Consider the following 7,033-nt stretch of genomic DNA (forward strand, 5'->3'; position numbering starts at 1 on the left):
TTGCATTGTCCTCAATGTAAAAAAAATGTAAGAAAAACTATATATGAGAGACAAGAGAAAATAATAGAGAGAAGAAGAATACCTTGAGCTGTTGATTTCCAGAAAAGAAGACCTACAAAATAAGAAGAAAACTAGAAATAAAAGAAAAAATTAATTCTAACTAATATACACATACCTTGGCCGTCATGTCAGTCATAAGAAGGCTCCTCCAAGGAAAGGAGTCCTCTTCATCTGCAAAATTTCAAGAAAAGGTTTTAATCTGTGTCCATTTACCTTAAAAATTTGCCATCCTGTGGATTCTCAATTTCAACTGCCCCGTGTGGAAAAACAGTTTTTACAATGAAAGGACCTGTCCATCTTGATCGTAACTTTCCAGGAAACAGATGTAAGCGAGAGTCATACAAAAGAACTTTTTGTGCAGGTTCAAAAGATTTTCTTAGAATTGATTTATCATGCCTAATTTTCATTCGTTCTTTACAAAGTCTAGCATTGTCATACGCATCCCGACGAATTTCATTCAACTCACTTAATTGTAATTTTTCTGGAAACCAGCATCTGACAGTTCAAAGTTTAATTTTCTAATGGCCCATGATTTATGCTCTAATTCAACAGGTAGATGACATGCTTTTCCATAGACTAGCCGATACGGGGACATACCAAGAATAGTTTTATAAGCAGTACGGTAAGCCCACAATGCATCAGAAAGTTTTAAAGACCAGTCTTTGCGTGATGGATTCACCGTTTTCTCTAAAATTCGTTTAATCTCCCGATTGGCTAACTCTACTTGGCCACTAGTCTGCGGGTGATAAGGAGTTGCAATTCTATGAGTGATACCGTACTTTCGTAATAGGATCTCAAAAGGCTTATTACAGAAATGTTTTCCCCATCACTAATTATAACCTTGGGCATCCCAAATCGTGAAAAAATATTTTTCTTTAGAAATTTCAAAACAGGTTTGTGATCATTAGTTCTACAGGCAACAGCTTCTACCCATTTTGACACATACTCAACACCAACTAAAATATACTCATATCCAAAAGACGGTGGAATGGGCCCATGAAATCGATGCCCACATGTCAAAAATTTCAATAGCAGTAATGGGCTGAAGAGGCATCATTTGCCTACGAGTTAGACTTCCAACACGTTGACATGGGTCACATGTCCTACAGAACTCGTGGGCATCTTTAAATAGTGTAGGCCAATAAAAACCACATTGCAACACCTTAGCTGCCGTTTTCTTAGATGCAAAGTGTCCTCCACAAGCACTGGCATGACAAAAAGAGAGTACACTTTGTATCTCATGTTCGGAATGCATCTTCTAAAGATTTGATCATTGCAATACTTGAACAAATAAGGGCATCATAATAATAATTTTTACTTCACGCAAGAAATTATTCTTATCATTCGATCCCCAATGCTCCGGCATCCGGTTAGTGACAAGAAAGTTTACAATATCAGCATACCATGGCATAGTAGAAAGTGCAAACAATTGCTCTTCAGGGAACGAGTCCTTGATGGGCAACTGTGGCACCGAATCATTAAAAACTAGCCGTGATAAATGGTCAGCAACCACATTCTCTACTCCCTTTTTATCTTTGATAGTGATGTCAAATTCTTGGAGTAAAAGATCCATCGTATTAAGCGTGGTTTAGCCTCTTTCTTATCCAGTAAATATTTTAGCGCTGCATGATCCGTAAAGATAACAATAGGAGCACCAAGGATATAAGAGCGAAATTTGTCTAATGCAAATACTACTGCAAGCAATTCCTTTTCGGTGGTGGTGTAATTCATTTGAGCATCATTTAAAGTTTTGCTTGCATAGTAAATGACATATGGCTTATTATCCTTGCGTTGTCCTAGGACAGCTCCTATCGCATAGTCACTAGCATCGCACATGATCTCAAAAGGTAATGACCAATCGGTGGTCGCACGATGGGTGCAGTGCTAAGCATAGACTTCAACTTTTCGAATGCCTCTTGACAGGTTTCAGTCCAATTGAACGGTGTATCAAGGGATAGGAGGTTACATAATGGTCGGGCTATGACACTAAAGTCCTTGATGAACCTCCTATAAAATCCGGCATGACCCAAAAATGATCTAACATCTCTAACCGTCTTGGGTGCAGGTAGCTTGGCGATTAAGTCAATCTTAGCTCTATCAACTTCCATGCCCTTCGATGAAACAATATGTCCTAGGACAATTCCCTTTGGCACCATGAAGTGGCATTTCTCCCAATTCAGTATCAGGTTCTTTTCTATACACCGAGCTAAGACAGCTTGTAAATGTAGTAAACAATCATCAAAAGAATCGCCAAAAACAGAAAAATCATCCATGAACACTTCCAAAAACTTCTCGTTCATGTCTTCAAAAATACTGAGCATGCATCTTTGAAATGTTGCAGGTGCATTACATAACCCGAACGGCATCCGACGGAAAGCGAATGTACCAAAAGGACAAGTGAAAGTAGTCTTCTCTTGATCTTCTGGTGAAATCTCGATTTGGTAGTATCCGGAATAGCCATCGAGAAAACAATAAAAATTATGTCCTGCAACTCTTTCCAAAACTTGGTCTAGGAAGGGTAGGGAAAGTGATCTTTCCTAGTGACCAAATTCAATTTTCGATAGTCAACACACATGCGCCAACTCGTGGGACACGAGTCGGGACTAACTCACCCTGCTCATTTTTGACTACCGTCAGACCTGCTTTTTTGGGCACGACTTGAGTAGGACTTACCCACTTGCTATCGGAAATTGGGTAAATAATACCCACGTCAAGCAACTTGAGGACTTCTGCTTTAACCACATCTCTCATCGTAGGATTCAACCTGCGTTGCATTTGCCTTGTGGTTTTGGCATTGTCCTCCAAATATATCCGGTGCGTGCAAATTAAAGGGCTAATCCCCTTCAAGTCTGCAATAGACCACCCTAAAGCTCCTTATGATTCTTTAGAACACCAAGTAATTTTCTTTCTTGGGCATGATCAAGATCAGATGAGATGATTATAGGAAAAGTGTCATCGGATCCAAGAAAGGCATACTTGAGTTCCTTCGGTAAAGGTTTCAACTCGAGCTTAGGTGCTTGTTCATGGGATGGTACTATCTTTGCTTCCTCGAGATGGCAAATGTTCAAATTCCTCTATTCTCGGTCTCCACCCATTGACCATCATGACATCCGAGTTATCTAAAATAGGTGGGACCATCATCAGCAGTACCTTCAGAACACCAATCTATCAAACCATTGTCGGCCGATTCAGTAAATGTTTCTTTTAACAAATATTCTTCCGCAATGGTTTCAACCCATTCAACTTCTTTACTTTCTTCATGATCACTGGGTTGTTTACCTATACTAAAGACGTTCAGTTCCAAGGTCATATTGCCAAAAGAAAGCTTCATGACACCATTCCTACAATTGATCAATGCATTAGAAGTTGCAAGGAATGGGTCCTAAGATGACCGGAATCTGAGATGGTGAATTGGAAGCCGGATGTGTGTCCAGTACGATAAAATCAACAGGAAAATAGAACTTGTCTACTTGGACCAACACATCTTCGATAATCCCTCTAGGGACCTTCACTGACCTGTCAGCTAATTGTAAGGTCACAGTTGTTGGCTTCAACTCACCCAAACCGAGTTGCTCATATACCGTATATGGCAACAAGTTCACACTCGCTCCTAAATCTAGCAATGCTCGCTCAATCCTAAAATTGCCAATGATGCACGAGATAGTTGGGCAACCTGGATCCTTATATTTAGGAAGAATGTTATGCTGTAAAATTGCACTCACATTTTCAGCCAGAAATGCCTTCTTCTTGACATTTAAACGACGCTTGACAGTGCACAAATCTTTTAAAAATTTTGCATAGGAAGGCACTTGTTTGATTGCATCAAGAAGAGGTACATTGATTTTTACTTGCTTAAAAAGCTCAAGAATTTCAGAGTTTGGTTCAAGCTTTTGCAAGGGCTTTAATCTTTGTGGAAATGGTGCAGGAAAAGGACATTCAATTTTTTCAGTAGATGTTGGTGCTTCAGTTTCTTCATTATCCTTTTCTTTTGTCTTGGGAGGGTCAGAATCAGGTATGACTTGTGTTTGTTCTGGGACTGGTCGGTCAATAATCTTTCCACTTCGCAAAGTTATTATACTCTTTGCTTGTTCTTTATGCAAGTTGAAGATGATGCATTGCTACCGCCGTAGACTTGAGGATTAGGTTGTGGTTGAGCTGGTAGCTTACCTTCTCTTGAGCACTTAAAACAGTGGTCAGCGTTGTCAGTTGATTTCTTAATTCATCATTGATTTTGCTTGACCTTGCATGAAAGATTGCAAAGTTTCTTCGAGACTGGATTTTTGAGGGGGTGGTGTGCATAATGAGGTTGCGGAGGTGGAGGAGTTGGGTTATATACTTGTTGAGGTTGGTCATTCCTCCACCTGAAATTTGGATGGTTCTTCCATCCAGGGTTGTAAGTACCCGAAAAAGGATTATTGAAAGATTTTTGATAGGTATTCATAACATTGGCCTGATCGTGCAAGACTTCCTTGAATGCGGGTATTGTGGGGCAATCAGTGATGAGATGGCCAGGCATCTCGCAAATCCTACAACACTCGCTGTTATGTTCTACGGTCTTGACGGGTTCAATCCTTCTAAGTTCAATTTCCTCTACCTTCCTAGTAAGGGCTGCCATTTTAGCTTGAATATCATCCTGAGTATTAAGGTTGTAAAGGCCCCCGTGTGGAATGCTAGTAGGCTTAGGCAAAGGTTTATTCACTCTATCCCCTGTATCCCATAATTGTGCAGTCTCTGCGAGAGAGTCTAAATAGTCCCATGCCTCATCGGGTTGCTTTTCCAAAATAGACCATTGCACATAGTCTCTATAAATTGTTTCAACTGTGGAGACAACCCTTCGTAAAAGAAACTAATGGTTCTCCATGTTTCAAACCCATGATGAGGACAAGAGAGAAGCAAATCTTTAAATCTCTCCCAGCATTCATAAAATGTTTCATGGTCTTTTTGTGGAAATTACTAATGTGCCTTTTCAAAAAGTTAGTCCTTTGTGCGGGAAAGAATTTTTTCAAGAATTCTCTTTGCATATCATGCCATGTTCCTAGCGATCTAGGTCTCAAGGAGTTCAGCCATGTTTTGGCTTTATCCTTTAAGGAAAAAGGAAACAAGGTCAATTTAAGGACATCTTCCGATACATTTGGCACTCTAAATGTGATACTAATTTCCTCAAAATCCTTAAGGTGAAGATAAGGGTTCTCGGATTCCATTCCATGATACTTTGGCAGCAATTGAATTACTCCTGGTTTGATTTCAAAGTGTCCTACATTTTCAGGAATAATCATGCATGAAGGTTGACTAGTCCTAGTGGGATGTAAGTATTGTCGAAGTGTCATAACTGGGGGTCTACCTTCATTACCATGGTGACTTCCTACATCATCATCAGCCATCTCACCAGATCTGAGATTTTGCGAAAAAGTTTCAATAATGTGATCTAAGGAATTGTCAAAAGTTGTCGACTCAGACGTCCAGTGTTGTCCCTATTCCAACCTAGCATACAAAATTTCATTTAATTTTTTGTTTTTTTTTTAATGATTACCCTTGATCTTTTCTTAAAGTTCTTTCAATTTTCAATAGCAACAAGGGTTAATGAGATATGATGATAATAAAATTCTGATTCTAAAAAAAAAAATTAAACAGAAAATTCAAAGCAGACAGCAGCAAGTTTATATTAATTTAATGGTCGTAAAAGTATCAGAATATCAATCAGACCGTTCAGATGAAAGAAACATGTGTCCTACAGCGACAAATTTGAGTGCAATCAGACGGTGGATTACTCAGATATCAGAGTTTGATGCAGACTGTGCAGGGAATAAAAAACAGCAATAAAGATTTTTTTTTTCTTTTTCGAAACAAAAAGACTAACTAACTAAAGTACTAATTAAATCTAAAATTATACTAATAAATCAGCCGTTCCCCGGCAACGGCGCCAAAAACTTGATGCAAAAATAAAATTGTTCTCCCAAGTGCAGGAGAATCGCACAAGTAGTAAATTCTCGGGAGTCCGAGGTCGAATCCTCAGGGAACGAAATATATGTGATTATTTAGTATAATTTTAGATTAATCAATTCAATAAATTTGTGGATTAAAATGATGTTTTGATTTTCAGAAATTAAATGCAAAGAATAATAAACAAAATTCAATGAAATAAAGATGGTAGGGATCTGGAATCCCCCTTGATGATATTGCATCCAAGGAATAAACTCTATGGTTCTTGATTAAAGATTAATGTAGGATAGATCTAATCATGGTATATGTTTCATGAACATATGAACTCAATTTCTAAGCATTCGTCGTGCTTTCTACGTCTACGACGAATCAAATACTAAAGCAATCCATATATCAATAATCATAATCCATTTAAGAACTATCTACGAAATAACTATGCATGGATCAAAAACATATTAATAAATATAAACCATTGAAAGCAAAAGTTTAGAGTTTACTTCAAAGAGCAATACATCAAAGGTTCATCTTCCCTCCCTAAGAAATTAGCCGGCCATAAACATAAAAGGAACTCCCCTGTTCCTCTTCCTCTTTTTTTTTTCTTTTTATTTTCGGAAATAGGGGCTCCCCTGTTTCTCTCTTTCTCTGTTTTTTTTCTTTGTTTTCAAATGAGAGCTCCTCCCTTCACAGCCGAGAGGGCCCTCCTTATATAGATCCCCCCGAGCCCTAATGATAACGCTGGATTCCCTGATCGCACGTGGAGAGGAGAGGGCACGGACGGCTGGGATTTTGCTGGGACTCGGATGGACGCGGAAGCGAAAGACGCGGACGGGTGAAGCTTGAAACCATCACAGACGGCTAGGACGCGTGGAGCGCAGATGGATCGGAAGCTTGGGCTCTCTCAATCGCCAACGGATGCTTGGATGCGGGATCTTCGGTCGCTGTGGAGCTTGGGATGCGAACGGATGAAATCGGACGCGAAAGAAGCGGACGGAAGCTGAGATTGGGAATGGATGCTGGCCCGCGGACGCCGTGG

The 7,033-nt window shown here is 39.5% G+C and overlaps 1 pseudogene; it reads left to right on the plus strand.

The window, feature by feature from the left end:
• The first annotated feature begins 4,927 nt into the window (after positions 1-4,927).
• On the plus strand, positions 4,928-5,024 carry LOC120108310 (annotated as a pseudogene).
• Positions 5,025-7,033: the final 2,009 nt, after the last annotated feature.

This window comes from Phoenix dactylifera, unplaced genomic scaffold (assembly GCF_009389715.1).
Source record: "Phoenix dactylifera cultivar Barhee BC4 unplaced genomic scaffold, palm_55x_up_171113_PBpolish2nd_filt_p 001267F, whole genome shotgun sequence".
In the NCBI taxonomy this organism is placed as follows: Eukaryota; Viridiplantae; Streptophyta; class Magnoliopsida; order Arecales; family Arecaceae; genus Phoenix; species Phoenix dactylifera.